This window comes from Danio rerio, chromosome 2, assembly GCF_052040795.2.
Source record: "Danio rerio strain M-AB ecotype USA chromosome 2, GRCz13ab, whole genome shotgun sequence".
In the NCBI taxonomy this organism is placed as follows: domain Eukaryota; kingdom Metazoa; phylum Chordata; class Actinopteri; order Cypriniformes; family Danionidae; genus Danio; species Danio rerio.
The window spans coordinates 63,075,494-63,095,000 of NC_141022.1; the positions used below are offsets into that span (position 1 = coordinate 63,075,494).

At 35.4% G+C, this 19,507-nt stretch overlaps 1 protein-coding gene across 22 annotated transcripts in view; it reads left to right on the plus strand.

Moving 5' to 3' along the window:
• Positions 1-19,507, plus strand: part of si:ch1073-391i24.1 — a 329,366-nt gene that overhangs the window by 99,507 nt on the left and 210,352 nt on the right.

Sequence of the window (19,507 nt, forward strand, 5' to 3'; positions counted from 1 at the left end):
CGGCTCGCTTTCAGTCAGATGCATCCGCTGAGCAACATGACTTCACATGACACCGTCTTCAATTAAAAACTTCAGAAACTTTTCAAGCGTTAAATGGCAGTGGCTTATTGGGGGCTTCAAAACATCCGTAAACTAGACTGAAACCCCCTCAACTATACTGGTATCATGCTTATGTGCATAATATACACAAAAGTAATTGATCTGTTGTGGTGATTCTGTAGTTGCTATAGTAACATGACCACTATAGTTATTGATTTATTGTAGTAATTCTATTGTTGCTATGGTAACACAACAACTATAGTAGTTGATCTGTTGTGGTGATTGTGTAGTAACTATGGTAGTAAGACAGCTATAGTTATTGATCTATTGCAATAATTCTATTGTTGCTATGGTAACACAACTAAAGTAGTTGATCATTTGTAGTAATTCTGTAGTTGCTATGGTAACACGACAACTATTGTTATTGATCAGTTGAGATGAGTCTGTAGTTGCTATGGTAACACAACTATAGTAGCAGTTGATCTGTTGCGGCAATTCAGTAGTCGCTATAGTTATTGATCTATTGTAGTAATTCTATTGTTGCTATGGTAACACAACTATAGTAGTTGATCTGCTATGGTAATTCTGTAGTTGCTATGGAAATACAACAACTATAATTATTGATCTGTTGTGGTTATTCTATAGTTCCTATGGCAACACAACAACAATAATTTATTTGTTTTGGTAATTTTGTAGCTGCTATGGTAACACAACAACTAGTAATTGATCAGTTGCGGTTATACTGTAGTTACTATGGTAACACGACAACTATAGTTATTGATTTATTGTAGTAATTCTATTGTTGCTATGGAAACACAACTATAGTAGTTGATATGTTGTGGTAATTCTGTAGTTGCTATGGAAATACAACAACTATAATTATTGATCTGTTGTGGTTATTCTATAGTTCCTATGGCAACACAACAACAACAGTTTATTTGTTTTGGTAATTTTGTAGCTGCTATGGTAACACAACAACTATAGTTATTGATCATTTGTGGTGATTCTGTAGTTGCTAGGGTAACACGATAACTATAGTTATTGATCATTTGTGGTGATTCTGTAGTTGCTAGGGTAACACGATAACTATAGTTATTGATCATTTGTGGTGATTCTGTAGTTGCTAGGGTAACATGGTAACTATAGTTATTGATCATTTGTGGTGATCCTGTAGTTGCTAGGGTAATACGACAACTATAGTTACTGATTTATTGTAGTAATTCTGTTGTTGCTATGGTAATATGACAGCTATAGTTATTGATCTTTTGCAGTAATTCTATTGTTGCTATGGTAACGCAACTAAAGTAGTTGAACAGTTGTAGTAATTCTGTAGTTGCTATGTTAACACGACAACTATAGTTATTGATCACTTGAGGTCATTTTGTAGTTGCTATGGTAACACAGCTATAGTAGTAGTTGATCTGTTGTGGTAATTCAGTAGTTGCTATGGTAACACAACAGCTATAGTTATTGATCTATTGTAGTAACTATATTGTTGCTATGGTAACACAACTAAAGTAGTTGATCGGTTGTAGTAGTTCTGTAATTGCTATGGTAACACGACAACTAGTTATTGATCTATTGTAGTAATTCTATTGTTGCTATAGGAACACAACAGCTATACTAGTTGATCTGTTGTGGTAATTCTGTAGTTGCTATGGTAACATGACAACTAGTTATTGATCTATTGTAGTAATTCTATTGTTGCTATAGGAACACAACAACTATAGTAGTTGATCTGTTGTGGTAATTCTGTAGTTGCTATGGTAACACGACAACTAGTTATTGATCTATTGTAGTAATTCTATTGTTGCTATAGGAACACAACAACTATAGTAGTTGATCTGTTGTGATAATTCTGTGGTTGCTATGGCAACACATCAACAATAATTTATTTGTTGTGGTAATTTTGTAGCTGCTACGGTAACAACATCAATAGCAATTGATCTGTTCAAGTAGTTCTACAGCTGCTATAGTAACACAACAACAATAGTAATTTAGTTGCTATGGAAACAGCTATATTAACTGAACTGTTGAGGTAATTCTAGTTTCTATAGTAACACAACAACTGTAGTAATTGATCTGTTGTAGTAAATATATAGTTCCTATGGCAACACAACAACGATAATAATTGATCAGTCGTGGTATTTTTATAGTTGCTTTGTTAACACAACAACTATTGATCTGTTGTGGTACTTCTATAGTTACTATGGTAACAAAAGTAGTTGATCTGTTGTGGTAAATTTACAACCGCTATACTTATTGATGCCTTGTAGTAATACTTTAGTTGCTATGGCAACACAGCAACTATAATAAAATAAACAAATGACGCAATATTATAAGTATACAACATTATTAATTACTGTTGATCAGTCCACTATAGTTAATACTACAGTATGCTGGAGCATTCATAAAGTCAGAGATGTAAACACTGTAATATGTAAAGTATAATACACTTATTTAAAAGCACTATTAAATGAACTAAGAACTAAGACATCACTAATTTCCATTGTGTTGATCGCCGCTGTGTGGAAAGCCCTATCGATGTGTGTATCAGCCTCAATGAGAGTGTGTATCAGTATGTAGAGGCGCTGGTGTCCCATATGAACGATGTGTTTGCTGTAGAGCTGAATGATGGATGAAACACACACAGCTCTGATAACAAAGCACTGGTGGTCAACACACTGGTCTTCTCACGGCCGTAATTAATATTCCAGCCCGCAGACGCATCGCTCTGTGTCTGTGTTATCCGTTATTGATTGATTGATTGAATTCCGTCGGGTCTAATTCCAAGTGGTCTGCAATTATTTAGCTGTAAACATCCAATCGCACCTTTGCACGACTCAATCTGCGGCGTGTGTTCATGCAGGGCCACGCTTTGGCTCCTTTTTGTCCTTGAAATTAAATGCTAATGCGTTATTTCGCCATTTAGCAGCAGCAGGGAGTCAAACACCCCGGACCGCCGACACCTGAAAATCACAACAAAAGCGCGGGAGAAGAATCCTGCATTCAGATGAATCTGGCTTTCTCTGGCGCTCGCAGAAAGAGTGCATTAAAAAGCATCACGGCACTCGCTCGGCCTGCAGATAAACGAATCCATTAATGTCTGCACAACACACCTCAGCTTAAATACAACACAAGAGGAGACGACGACAAACCCGCTGACCCTCGCACAACAACACTACGCTTAAAAACACACACACAATCACTGCTTAAACACTGTGCACAAACCTGTAAAAACTGATGAAGATATTAGTGTAGGTCACACACAAACAATGCTCACGTACTGGAAAACACACTTTGTATGAAGATAAGTGTCGATGTAAACTCGTTCATTCGGCTTACTCCCTTTATTAATCAGGGGTCGCCACAGCGGAATGAGCCGCCAACTTATCTAGCATATGTTTTACACAGCGGATGCCCTTCCAGCTGCAACCCAACACTGGGAAACACCCATACACACTCATTCACACATATACACTACGACCAGTGTAGTTGATCAGTTCCCCTATAGGTCATGTGTTTGGACTGTGGGGGAAACCGGAGCACCGGGTGGAAACCCACGCCAACACGGGGAGAACATGCAAACTCCACATGAAACACCTACTGATTCAGCCGAAACTCGAACCAGCAACTTTCTTGCTTTAAGGCGAATGTTCTACTCACTTTGCCACTATGACGCCCTGAGGTATAGTTGTTCAGTTCAGTTATTTACTGTAAATAATATGCTGGACAAGCAAATTTCTCGTGTTAGCCTAATTGGTTGGTGACGACACCGACCAGGGGTGCATTCCCCAAACAATGATGTAACTCACGGCTGAACTATCATAGTATGATGCACAAATTGGGAAAGAGCGATGTAGTGATGAGTGTTTCCCAAAGCCTGTAGTTTCTCTGTCGCAGATCCATCGCTTGAACCACGTTAGTTATAATGTAAAACGGCCATAATGATGATCTATACAGGGTGGAGGAACGACTTCTTTAGAGAACAACTCCATCATTTCTTTGTGCAAACTATATTGTTTTACGCGCACACACACACACACACACACACACACATTTAAATAAATCCAATATTAGATTTGGTAAAAACATGCACTCGCTTTCCATATTAGTTGTAATATATGTAAACGACACAATGACCTTATTCTAAAATGCGGAAGTGCGGCTGTTTTTGCGATTGTTTTAGAACTTCTGATTCAGTCGCCTATCGGAGAAATGACTAGGAATAATAAACGGCAGAAAACGGTCAAACTACTTGCTCTACAAACAAATGTTTGCATGACTATATAAACCAAGTAGAATAATATTATAAGGAAATATCAGTTTGCAACCAACCCAAGCTCATTCTGGAAACGTAGCCCCGCGGACGTTTCTGGAGACCGCGATTTACGTGGCCGGAGGTACGTAAGGCCGCGTTTAGTTTTTTTCGAGCGAACGCTGCGGGGCAGTGTGGCGCCGCTCCGCCCCTCCTCTTCGCGCTCGCCGTGCTCTGAGTGGAGGGCTTTCCCGCGACAGCGTTGCGTCGGCGGACCGGAGGCCCCGGAGGAGGAGGAGGAGCCGGCCGCGGGGACGACGACCGAGATTGAATCCGGCGAACAGGGGTTCCGGAAATCAGGTAAGAGGAAAAACGGAATCCAAAAAATAAGGGCGAGAACGCGGTGGGATCCGAAAACGCGGTCGAAATCGAAGATTATGGCTTTTGCTTTTTTCTTTTTTTCTGGACAGCTTTTGCGAACCGTTGCTCGGGTTTAGGGAAGGAGGAGGAGGAGGAGGAAGAAGAGAAGAGAATGGCGCGGGCTTGGGCGCGAACGGTGCGCGCTCCCGAGAGGCGCCTGAGAGGCGAAAAAGCGCGCACCGCGCCCTCTTGCGGATCCGCGAAAACAAAAAACGCTCGAATATGTACCTCCCGGGAGGTAAATCGCGGTTCACAGAAACGTCCGTGGGGCTACGTTTCCACAATGAGCCCGGGTTGTTTGCAACATCAAACAGCGAAACGAGCAGTTTTTAATGTCTAAAAATGAATGGAAGTGAATGAGACCGGAAGTCTCGAGCCAAAAAGATTTAAATGGCTTCGCCCACTCGTCTGCGAAGGATAAGGCGAATAGGGTCTGTGTTTCCTTTACAGATATTATTGAGAACATTACACTGTCTATTCTAAAGCATAAAATCACTTTAAAAAGCTAACACTATTCTAATTTCAAAAATAAATAAATTAATAATAAGGCAATTTATTAAGAAATTAAATGTAATATTTATTATGTATTAGGAAATGAAAAGATACTACTTTAATAATAATATTAATGATTATGAATATTGTTATCATTAATATAATTAAGTAGGATATTGTTTATTTATTTATTCATGTTTTAAAATCTACTATTACAATTTGACGCATGTAAAATCTACTATTACAATTTGACGCATGTAAGCTAAATTGTCCATAGTGTATGAGTGTGGGATGTGCTGCAGCTGGAAGAGCATCTGCTGTGTAAAACATATGCTGAATAAGTTGGCAGTTCATTCCGCTGTGGTTACCCCAGATTAATAAAAGAACTAAGCCAAAAAAAGATTAATGAATGTATTTTTTAAATTATTAAATGTTTTATTTTTATATATTATTTTATATTTTATTTAATGTTAGTTTTATAAATGAATGAGGAATGTTATTGCACTCTATAACTCTTCTTTTCATGTAAAATGTTCATATTTGTTTTAAAAATAAAATATAAAATAATTACATTAAATAAAATTCTAAATATAAAGAAAATAATAGAATAAAGTAAAAATATATTTAACAAAATAAATAATAAAATATAATGTTATTGCACTCTATAAGTCTTCTTTTCATGTAAAATGTTTTTTTTTTTATAAAAAACATATACAAAATAAAATGATAATAAAATGTAAAATATTTTAAAATAAATACAAAAAAAAAATCATATATAATGTTATTCTACTCTATAAGTCGACTTCATCAACGAAAATAGCACGTCTTTACTTAAATGACTTTGAAGTTTGGATAAATTTGGATCTTTTCCTTTCACAAACCTAAATCTCATTCATTCATTTTCCTTCAGTTTAGTACTGCTTTTTTTTTCGTTTAGCCGCAACCCAGTACTCATTCACTCACACACACTCATACACTACAGCCAGTGTAGTTGATCAGTTCCCCTATAGCGCATGTGTTTGGACTGTGGGGGAAACCGGAGCACCCGGAGGAAACCCACGCCAACACGGGGAGAACATGCAAACTCCACACAGAAACACCAACTGATCCAGCCAGGGCTCGAACCAGCGACCTTCTTACTTACAGTTCTATCCACCGAACCCCCATATATATTATAACATGATGCTAAATTTTTTTTTTTTTTTACTTTTGACATCAATAAATTATCCTGAAAATCTGTCTTCTATCTTGAAGGTCTATTTATTTCCCTTCACAATTAATATTCCGTCATTATCTACTAAGCATTAAATGTAATATTTATTATGTATTAGGAAATGAAAAGATACTACTTTAATAATAATATTAATGATTATGATTATTGTTATCATTAATATAATTAAGTAGGATATTGTTTATTTATTTATTCATGTTTTAAAATCTACTATTACAATTTGACGCATGTAAATCACTGCAGAAATGTTTTAGTTAGCAGGCTCCTGTCATATCCAGCACAGATACTTCATAAATAACCCACTATAAATGAAAAGCATTAGCGCTTGCTGTGATTTTGTTTTCATAAGCTTTGGAGACGTAACATAAATTCCGCTTTTAATTAATAGGTCACCTATAGCTTTCGTCATGAGCCACGGCTGTGTTCAAAATGATATCACGGTTTTCGAAGTGCACTGTGAAGGGAGCACAATTGTAAACATGAAGATCACTAAAACTGAACTGTAAATATACTTTGAAAGCAAATTACAGCAAAGAGAGATGACTTTAATGCTTTATTTTACATCATTCCAAGTTTAAATGTTGGAATGTTCTAAAGGAATAAGGCATAGGGGGGATAATGGGAATAGAACACAGCCAGGAACTCTGTTTCTAACTACAGCTCTGGTGTAGTTGCAAGCATACAAGTTTGCGATGCAGTTTTCAAATGCTCATTGAAACGACGAAACTTGCAACCTTAATTGACTAACAAATGTTTTTCGGAAACACACCCCATTGTGAGAGATGGCAGTAACGCACCAAAAAGTTTGAATGTCAATGACGTCACTTATTGATTTGGATCGGTAAATGTAGCTTGTGTGGATGCCACTGTGCTACTTTACTAATAAAATAGCTTCGCTACTGAAAAGCTAATTAATTTAGAAAGTAGCGACGCTACTGAGAAATGTAGTTCACCTAGTAGCATCACTACTTGTGAATTACTACAATAAATCAATTACTACAGTTGTCATGTTACCATAGCAACTATGGAATTATCACAACAAATCAATTACTACCGTTGTTGTGTTACCATAGTAACTATAGAATTACCAATATTCATTTAATTTGTTGTCATGTTACCATAGCAACTGTAGAATTACCACAACAAATCAATTACTTTTGTTGTTGTTTTACCATTGTAACTATAAAATTACCAATATTAGTTTGATTAGTTGTCGTGTTACTATAGCAACTACAATTACCACAACAAATCAATTACTATCATTGTTGTGTTACCATAGTAACTCTAGAATTACCAATATTAGTTTGATTAGTTGTCATGTTACCATAGCAACTGTAGAATTACCATAACAAATCAATTACTAATGTTTTGTTACCATAGTAACTCTAGAATTACCAATATTAGTTTGATTAGTTGTCGTGTTACTATAGCAACTACAATTACCACAACAAATCAATTACTATCATTGTTGTGTTACCATAGTAACTCTAGAATTACCAATATTAGTTTGATTTGTTGTCGTGTTACCATAGCAACTGTAAAATTACCACAACAAGTCAATTACTAATGTTGTGTTACCATGGTAACTGTAGAATTACCAATATTAGTTTGATTAGTTGTCGTGTTACCATAGGAACTGTAGAATTACCACAACAAACCAATACTATCATTGTTGTTACCATAGTAACTCTAGAATTACCAATATTAGTTTAATTACTACAGCTGTTGTGTTACCATAGCAGCAGTGAAATTACCACAACAGATCAATTACTATAGTTGTGTTACCATAGCAACTGTAGAATCACCACAACAGAGCGATTACTATTGTCGTACTACCATAGCAAGTATATAATAATAATAATAATAATAATAATATAAGTATATAATTACCACACTATATCCTATAATATACACTATAAATGACTAGTAAATATTTTTGATCTTGACTTGTTCAGAGTTTGTCTCATTTTCCATGATGCAGATATATAAAGATTCTTAAATCAAGATGCATGTAGTGGAGAAGTGACAGAAGATGATATTAAAACTTTACAAAGACTCACTTGCATTAGTTTTTCATAAAATTTCAATATTTGACTGTTTAAAGGCGCTGGATTTGCATTATTTCACACCTTTCAAAGCTGTTTTTTCTGGAGTTTTTGTGGTCTGAAAGTTCCTCGGTGAAGATGTTTTGTCATCTGAACAACAGATCAGTTATACAGCTAGCGAAGTGATCAGATTAATAAAGCTCTCCTGATTATACAGTATAATGCTGAACGGTTAAAATAGTCAAATAAACAAACTTAAAAGCACGTCTCACTCAAAAACCAGCATTTGCTCTCCAGTCTTGTCATTTCAAACCTGAAACCCTTCTGTCGGATATTTTGAAGAGTTTTTGGAAAGCAAACAACAATGAATCCCGAAATATCTCCTTTTTTAACAGACAAAGGACTGAAAGAAATGACATGATGCTTAGTAAATAATGACGGAATATTAATTGTGAAGGGAAATAAATAGACCTTCAAGATAGAAGACAGATTTTCAGGATAATTTATTGATGTCAAAAGTAAAAAAAAAAAAACAATTTTAGCATCATGTTATCATATATATGGGGGTTCGGTGGTTAGAACTGTAGCCTCAAAGCAAGAAGGTCGCTGGTTCGAGCCCTGGCTGGATCAGTCGGTGTTTCTGTGTGGAGTTTGGATGTTCTCCCCGTGTTGGTGTGGGTTTCCTCCGGGTGCTCCGGTTTCCCCCACAGTCCAAACACATGCGCTATAGGGGAACTGATCAACTACACTGGCTGTAGTGTATGAGTGTGTGTGAGTGAATGAGTACTAGGTTGCGGCTAAACGGAAAAAAAACAGTACTAAACTGAAGGAAAATGAATGAATGAGATTTAGGTTTGTGTAAGGAAAAGATCCAAATTTATCCAAACTTCAAAGTCATTTAAGTAAAGACGTGCTATTTTCGTTGATGAAGTCGACTTATAGAGTAGAATAACATTATATATGATTTTTTTGTATATATTTTAAAATATTTTACATTTTGTTATCATTTTATTTTGTATATGTTTTTTATTTAAAAAAAAAACATTTTACATGAAAAGAAGACTTATAGAGTGCAATAACATTATATTTTATTATTTATTTTGTTAAATGTATTTTTTACTTTATTCTATTATTTTCTTTATATTTAGAATTTTATTTAATGTAATTATTTTATATTTTATTTTTAAAACAAATATGAACATTTTACATGAAAAGAAGAGTTATAGAGTGCAATAACATTCGTCATTCATTCATAAAATTAAAAACATTAAATAAAATATAAAATAATGTATAAAAAAAAACATTTAATAATTTAAAAAATACATTCATTAATTTCTTTTCGGCTTAGTTCTTTTATTAATCTGGGGTCACCACAGCGGAATGAACTGCCAACTTATTCAGCATATGTTTTACACAGCCGATGCTCTTCCAGCTGCAACCCATCCCACACTCATACACACTCATACACTATGGACAATTTAGCTTACCCAGTTCCCCTATAGCACATGTGTTTGGACTGTGGGGGAAACCGGAGCACCTGAAGGAAACTCACGCCAATGGGGAGAACATGCAAACTCCACACAGAAACACCAACTGACCCAGCAGAGACTTAAACTAGGGACCTTCTTGCTGTGAGGCCACAGTGCTAACCACTGAGCCACAATCTTGCCCCTAATTTATATATGGAAATTGTCAATAAACATATAGTTTTTAAAGCGGAATAAAAAATGCTGCGCTTTTGTAAGTTTTTGTTAGGTCAAATATAGGCAAACCCAACAGTTGGATTAAAAATAGTGTCATATAAATTTCATAATAAAAAACAAAAACAAAGTTGTGTTTGTCCATTTTGACCCAACATCGCTACCCACTCTGCCACCATGTCGCTTTGCAATAACAATAATATTATTTTTTATTTTCATTTAATTTTTTAATATTATTTTATTATTATTTTATTTTATTTATTATTTAATGTTTTATTTATTATTTAAAATTTTATGTTTTAAATTTAATTTTACATTTTAAATTTTATTTATTTTATTTTATTAACAAATATTAACGTTTCACATTTCAATAGACCTTTATAATGTTCTCTTTATAGCACAAACTCGTCAGTTTTGAATCCAGTCAAATTACCCAGAGTTTTCCTCCATTATAAATCAATCGTCTGCGTCTTCTGTCCTCCGTGTGGAGCAGCCGCTGTGTTCAGAGGCGCCGCAGAAAAAAACAAAACAATCGAGCGCCAACACTGATTGAAATACAGTCGCCCCTCGAGTCTGAGATTTATGCGCATCTCTGGAAACAAACAGGCGTTTTGTGAAGCGCAAACACAGATGATCAATGGGCCGGCATTAAGTGTGTGTTTGCATGGGTTTAGCACACGCTGAGGGCCGTGTTCACACACACGTGCGTGCCGGGGGCCCCTCGCTGATCCGGCTCCACACGTTCAGCAGATATGAGAGATTAGCCATGTGTGAAGTATTCAGGAGAGGCTCTGACTCCGCCGCTTTGATTTGCATTTGTCTTTTTGATGTACGACTCCACATATTAAGCAGAGATAACCTGCTTTCTGTCCCCGGTGCCTGCTGGAGAATCAGGACGAGCGTTTTCCACCCACACCTGTAAACACATCACACATCAAAACTACAGTCAAACGGAGATATAATAAACCTTGATCAACTTCAGCGGATCTGCAGGGACTCGCTGACGGAAACATAGACTTTCTCAACTAACTAACTCATCAAACTGTGTGTGTCATGCAGTCTAGCAGTCGTTTCAGGGAGCAAAACTCCTGCCGGGAGGATTTAGAGCGAGAAACAGTTATTGACTTATGAAAGAAACTCACGGTTTGGCCCCATAATACTCATTAGTTGTCATCTGAAATACTTATTCGTTGCCGCTTTCCTTCAAATCACTTGCCCAAGTGAATATGTACTATTAATTCACTAGTATTCTATTGTAAACTCTGTAGTCTTTCTGAACCATTCTGTATTAAAGAATACAAGTTAATCGGTTGTGGCAGTTCTGTTGTTGTTATGGTAACACAACAACTATAGTAACTCATCTGTCATGGTTATTCTATAGTTGCTATGATACCGCAAATCTAGTAAATGATCTGTTGAGGTAGTTCTACAGTTACTATGGTAACACAACAACTACAATAATTGATCTGCTGTGGTAATTTTATAGTCGTTATTGTAGTATACGTCTGTAGTTGCTATGGTACTACGGCAACCAGAGTAGCTGATCTGAATCATCGAACTAAACAACTACAGTAACTGATCTGTGGTGGTAGTTACGTAGTTGCTATGGTGACACAACAGCTACAGTAACTGATCTGTTAAGTTAATTCTATAGTTGCTATTGTAATATACTTCTGTAGTTGCTATGGTTACACCACAACTAGAATAGTTGATGTGAATCATCGAATTAAACAACTATAGTGACTGATCTGTGGTGGTAATTCTATTGTTGCTAGGACAATTTAATTCCGTGGTTGCTATGGAAATACAACAACTAGAGTAGTTGATCTGAATCATCGAATTGAACAACTACATTAACTGATCTGTGGTGGTAGTTCTGCAGTTGCTATGGTTACACGAAAACTATAATAGCTGCTTCGAATCATTGAATTGGACAATTATAGTAACTGATCAGCGGTTGTAGTTTTACAGTTGCTATGGTAACACAACAACATCTGTTATTGTAATTCTATAGTTGCTATGGCAGTTTAATTTTCTGCTATGGTAATACAACAACTACAATAACTGATATGTTGTTGTAATTCTATAGTTTCTATGGTAAGAAAACAACTAGAGTAGTTGATGCGAATCATCGAACTGGACAACTACAGTAGCTAATCTGTGGTGTTAGTTCTACAGTTGCTATAGTAACACAACGGCAATAACTTATATGTTCTTGTAATTCTATAGTTGCTATGGCAATTTATTTCTGTGGTTGCGATGGTAATACAACAACTAGAGTAACATCTGTGGTGGTAGTTATGTAGTTGCTATGGTAACACAACAACTATAGTAACAGATCTGTGGTGGTAGTTCTACTGTTGCTATGGTAATACAATTCTGTAGTTGCTATGGCAACACAACAACTCTAGTAGTTGATGTGAATCATTGAATTATACAACTATAGTAACTGATCCATGGTGGTACTTCCATGGTTTATTTGGTAACACAACAACCTGAGTAACTCATCTGTTGTTGTAATTCTATAGTTGTTATGGCAATTTAATTCTTTAGTTGCTATGGCAATAAGACAACTAGAGTAGTAGATCCTGATCATCGAGTTGAAGTAACTGATCTATGGTGGTAGTTCTAGAGTTGCTATGGTAACACAACAACTATAGTGACTGATCCATAGTGATAGTTTTATAGTTGCTATGGTAACCGCATCTACAATAACTGATCTGCTGTCGTAATTGTATAGTTGCTATGGCAGTATAATTCTGTAGTTGCTATGGTTACACAACAACTATAGTAGTTGATGTGAATCATCAAATTAGACAACTATAGCAACTGATCTGTGGTGGTTGTTTTACAGTTGCGGTGGTAACGAAACCATAGTAACTGATTTGTGGTGGTCGTTCTGCAGTTGCTATGGAAACGCAACAACTTGTAGCTGATCTGTGGTGGGAGTTTTATAGTTGCTATGGTAACACCATTATAGTAACTGATCCATGATGGTATTTCTATAGTTGCTATGGTAACACAAAAGTGATAGTAAGTGATCTGTCTGGTAATATAATAGCTACTGTAATATAACATAATTACCCAATACGGTTATTTTCTACAAATTCGTATTTTCAACAATACATTTTCAAAACAAATATAGTAATTGGTCTGTCATGGTAAATCTGTAGTTGCTATGGTAACTGTGGTTATTGATCTGTCGTTGTTATATCTGTCCATGTCATTGTTCTGAATTATTATTTAAGTAAATTTTGTTTTTAATTATTAATAATAATCTTTTCTGTTTTTGGCCTAACTGATGAACATGTTGGCTTATTTTATCGATATTCGTCCTGATGGCTGAACTCTGAGTTTCCGAAGCTCTTCCTGAGCACTGATCTCAGATGTGCGCTTCTACTGCTGTAAGTCCTCCGGTTCTTGAAATCCTGTCAGAGCGTTTTTTTCAGGGCCGGCGGTGAGCGGCGGCTCCATTGTCACCTTCAGAGTGTCTGACAGCGGCGGCAGAATAGAAGATGAGCTGGTTTTCTTTCAGCGCTCAGTAAATCTGCCGTGCTCACGCTCGTGTTTCCGACAAAAGCCTGAATATATGATCAGATAACACTTACTGCAGGAGTCTGGAGGAAGACAATAGAGTGGAGCTGTCAGCGGTGCAGCGGAGGCCTTACAACAGGCCTGAGAACATACATCACACACACACACACACACAGACGGTCACGCACACACGCACACACACACACACACACACACACTCACACACACTCACATTCTCACTCATGCACGCACACAGACGCTCACAAATGCACATACACACACACTCAGATGCTCTCACACACGCACACACACACACACACACACACACACATTCAGATACGCATGCACAATACACATACACATCAGCATAACAGGCACAACTATCATCAGAGAAACAAATACACAAACTCACACATAAAGTAAAACTCGCGCACACACACACACACACACACACACACACACACACACACACGTCAAATTACAACTAGAATGATACACAGAAAAGTAAAATTTACAGTAATTTTAATCCACTATTATTGTAAAATAATGGCAAATTCTTAAATGTGATCGAAAACATTTGATTCTGTGACTAAGTCCCTCTAGTAACACTTGACAATAACAACAAACCTGACGGTAACAGAGTTGACACTAACACTTGCTGGTAACCACAGAGTCAACAGTAAAAACAGTCGACCATAACAGAGTCAATGATAACAATGGAATTGACAACAACAGTGTTGGCACTAACACTTGCCGATAACAACAGAGTCGACCATAACAAAGTTGATGATAATGGAATTGACGGTAACAGAATCAACGACAACACAGCCGACGGTAACACAGTTGACGATAATGGAGTTGACAATAAGAGTGTTGGCACTAACACTTGCCGAAAACAACAGTGTCGGCAATAACAATGGAATTGACGGTAACATAATTAAAAATAACACTTGCCGATAACAACAGAGTTGTTGATAACACTTAATGATAAGACAGAGTCTATGTTAACAATGGAATTGACGGTAACAGAGTCGACAAAAACACAGTTGACGAAAACACAGTCAACCATAACATTGTTGACACTTCCTAATAACAAAAGAGTCGACGGTAACAACAAAGTCAACGATAACCATGGAATTGACGATAACAGAGTTAAAATAACACTTGCCGATAACAACAGAGTTAACGAAAACAACGGAATTGATGGTAACATAGTTGTCAGTAACAGAGTTGACAGTAACACTTGATGACATAAACAGACATTAACAGAGTTGACACTGTTGTTACCGGCAAGTTTTAGAGTCGACCATAACAGAGTCGATGATAATAATGGAATTGATGGTAACACAGTCAATAATAATGGAGTTGACAATAACAGTGTTGACACTAACATTTACCGATAACAACAGAGTCAATGGTCGGCGATAACAATGAGATTTACAGTAACAAAGTTGAAAAAGAATCTTGCCAATAACAACAGTTGACAATAACAACGGAATTGACGGTAACAGAGTTGACACTAACACTTGCCGGTCACAACAAAGTCGACCATAACAGAGTCGATGATAACCAAGGAATTAACAGTAATAGAGTCGACGGTAACACAGTCGACAATAACGGAGTTGACAATAACAGTGTTGACACTAACACTTACCGGTCACAACAAAGTCAACCATAACAGAGTCGATGATAACCAAGGAATTATCAGTTATAGAGTCGACGGTAACACAGTCGACAATAACGGAGTTCACAATAACAGTGTTGACACTAACACCTGCCGATAATAACAGAGTCGACATTAACAACGGAATTCACAGTAACAGAGTTAAAAATTACTCTTGCCGATAACAATAGAGTTGACTAAAGCAGCGGAATTGACGGTAACATAGTTGTCAGTAACAGAGTTGACAGTAACACTTGATGATAACATTAACAGAGTTGACTATAACAGAGTTGACACTAACACTTGCCGGTAACAACATAGTGGACGATAACAGAGTCGACCATAACAGAGTCGATGATAACAATGGTACTAAGGGTAACAAGAGTCGGCGGTAACACAGTCGACAATAATGGTGTTGACAATAGCATCGTTGACACTAACACTTGCCGATAACAACAGAGTCGACGGTAACAACAGAGTCCACGGTAACAATGCAATTGATTGTTACAGAGTTGAAAATAACTCTTACCGTTAACAACAGAGCTGACGATACCAGCAGAATTGATGGTAACATAGTTGTACCATAGTTGTCAGTAACACTTGATGATAACATTAACAGAGTTGACAATAACAGAGTTAACACTAACACTTGCTGTTAACAACAGAGTTGACTCTAACACTTGCCGGTAACAACAGAGTTGACGATAGCAGCGGAATTGATGGTAACGTAGTTGTACCATAGTTGTCAGTAACAGAGTTGACAGTAACACTTGGTGATAACATTAACAGAGTTAACAATAACAGAGTTAACTCTAACACTTGCCGGTAACAACAGAGTCCACGGTAACAACAGAGTCCACGGTAACAACAGAGTCCACGGTAACAACAGAGTCCACGGTAACAACAGAGTCCATGGTAACAACAGAGTCCACGGTAACAACAGAGTCCACGGTAACAATGCAATTGATTGTTACAGAGTTGAAAATAACTCTTGCCGTTAACAACAGAGCTGACGATAGCAGAGGAATTGATGATAACATAGTTGTATCATAGTTGTCAGTAACACTTGATGATAACATTAACAGAGTTGACAATAACAGAGTTAACACTAACACTTGCTGTTAACAACAGAGTCGACCATAACAGAGTCGATGATAACAATGAAATTAACGGTAACAGTGTCAACAGTAACACAATAGACAATAATGGAGTTGACAATAACAGTGTTGACACTTACACTTACACTGACAACAGCACAGTCAGTGGGTACAACAGAGTCAATGGTAACAATGGAATTGATGGTAACAAAGTTGAATATAAAACTTGCCAATAACAACAGAGTTGACGATAACAATGGAATTGATGGTAACAGTTGTCAATAACAGAGCTGACAGTAGCATTAGATGATAACATTAACAGAGTTGACTATAACAGAGTTGACACTAACACTTGCCGTTAACAACAGAGTCGACAGTAATGACAAATAGAGCAGAACTAAGAGACGAACACAAAATATGTTTAACTGAGTTACAAATAATGCAGAAATAGAGGTTTCATGCAGATGTTTATTTAACTCTGTGGAGTAAACGCACAGGAAGATGAAAATTAGACTAATATACTAATATAGAATATTACTTGATGATAATTGAAGCTGAATGTATGAATCAGGAGGCAGAGACGGACAGAAATAGCTGTAGTGGGAGTTTTAAGCTCATATCTTCAAGGCAAAATGTCTCTACATACACAAACAGTATTTTAACAGGTTCTGGACTAAATGACACCTATTAATCACATCTGTTTTTACTTGAAGCATAATACATATTTTACAGTACGTATATTACTGGGTATTATAACACACACGCACAAATACATCCCATTATGGAAGTAAATGGGTTGTGAACTCTCTCTCTCTCTCTCTCTCTCTCTCTCACACACACACACACACTAATGCTGCAGGAGTGATTGATCAGGTCTGGCATGTAAAAGGTGTTTTTCTATTTTTTTGTTTATGCAAGCATTATTGTACATTTGTGCCCTGAGTGTGTGTGTGTGTGTTAAATGGGGTGTTTTTAGCTGTTCTGTGTGTGTGTGCGCTTGTGTATGTGTGCAGCCACTCCAGTGTTGATTTACAATGCGTTTGCGAGCGCTGCAGCACTGAAATATTCATTTATTTCACCATTATTTTCCATTTACTCTGGACTGCACAGAACTTTTGGCCTTGGCGTCGGCTTGTTCAGATGCACTCAGCACGTTCAGCAGAATAAATCTCATCATTCGTAAGAGACTTGGCTAAAAATGTGGCAATAATCGTTGCGGCGCACCTGTTCTGTTTACTCATAATTACAGCCTTGAACAGGTATTTCACTCAGAGTTACACTCACAGAACTCAGTGTCCAGTCAGATATACACACTGCCGATAGTCTTATTAAACCTGCTTTTATTTGGTTTAAAATACAGAAAAGAACTGTTAAAATTTGAAATATTTTTTCTGTTTAAAATAACTGATTCTTATTTGAATATACTCTAAAATACAGAAAATAATACTTAAAATGTAAATTTTTTTTTGTTTTGTTTAAAATAACAGATTTTTATTTGAATAATTATAAATTACAGAAAATAACGGTTAAAATGTAAAATGTTTTTTCTGTTTAAAATAACACATTTTTATTTGAATATATTTAAAAATACAGAAAATAACGGTTAAAATTTTAAATATTTTAACTGTTTAAAATATCACATTTTTATTTTAATATATTTAAAAATACAGAAAATAACGGTTGAAATTTTAAATATTTTAACTGTTTAAAATAACACATTTTTATTTGAATATATTTAAAAATACAGAAAATAACGGTTGAAATTTTTTATATTTTAGCTGTTTAAAATAACAAATTTTTATTTGAATATATTTTAAAATACAGAAAGTAACGGTTACAATTTGAAATATTTTTACTGTTAAAAATAACAGTTTTATTTGAACATACTTTAAAATACAGAAAATAACGGTTAAAATTTGAAATATTTTTTTCTGTTTAACATAACTGATTTTTATGTGAATATATTTTAAACTGTAATTTATTGCTTTGATTTCAAACTGATTTTTTTAGCATCATCACTGCAGTTACATGATCCTTTAGAAACTCAGCAGTTGGATTGACCATGTCTACACGCCTAAATGCAGTGAGCTGCTGCCATGTGATTGGCTGATTAGAAATTTAACATGGTAACAATGGTAACAATCAGTTAGACAGGTGTACCTAATAAAGTGGCTGTGAATTGTATGTATCTCATAATGCAATTCAAAAGCAGGAATAAATGGGGGAAAATAAAATAATTAATCACAAAATATGGTAAACTGCTAATTTACTGATATTTCTACAGTGCAATGATGGGGCAAAGATGGACAAACCTAATATTTGGGTTAAAAACTGAATGTAAAAATTGAACTCTGGAGTCGGGTTTGTTCATATGTGGGGTAAAGGAAGCCAGAATGTTTTTAAGTGTATCTCCAGGTCAGAAATGAAAATAAAAATTAATTTAAAAATCCAAAACCACAGCATTTTTACCACACTTAAAAATATATATCTTTTAATTAACAATTTCCATATTTAAATTTGGGGCAAGATGGTGGCTCAGTGGTTAGCACTGTAGCCTCGCAACAAGAAGGTCGCTGGTTTGAGCCCCGGATGGGTCAGTAGGTGTTTCTGCATATCTGACCACTTATTCTTTGAAGACTTGTTTATTTATTTATTTATTCAGTAATTTTTATATTTATTGATGTATTTTTATATTTACTTATTTATTTATTTGTTGATTAATTAATTAATTAATTTATATATTTATCTATTGTTTATTGATTTATTCATTTATGTAATTTTTTTTATATTTATTTATTTGTTTGTGTTTCTTTCTTTATTCATTTTATTTTAATTTATTCGATTATTCATATATATATATATATATATATATATATATATATATATATATATATATATATATATATATATATATATATATTTGTTTATTTTAATTCCATAATTTGTATTTATTAATTTATTTTTCTTTTCTATGTTTTATTTTATTTTATTTTTATGTTTTTATATTTACTTATTTATTTAATTATTT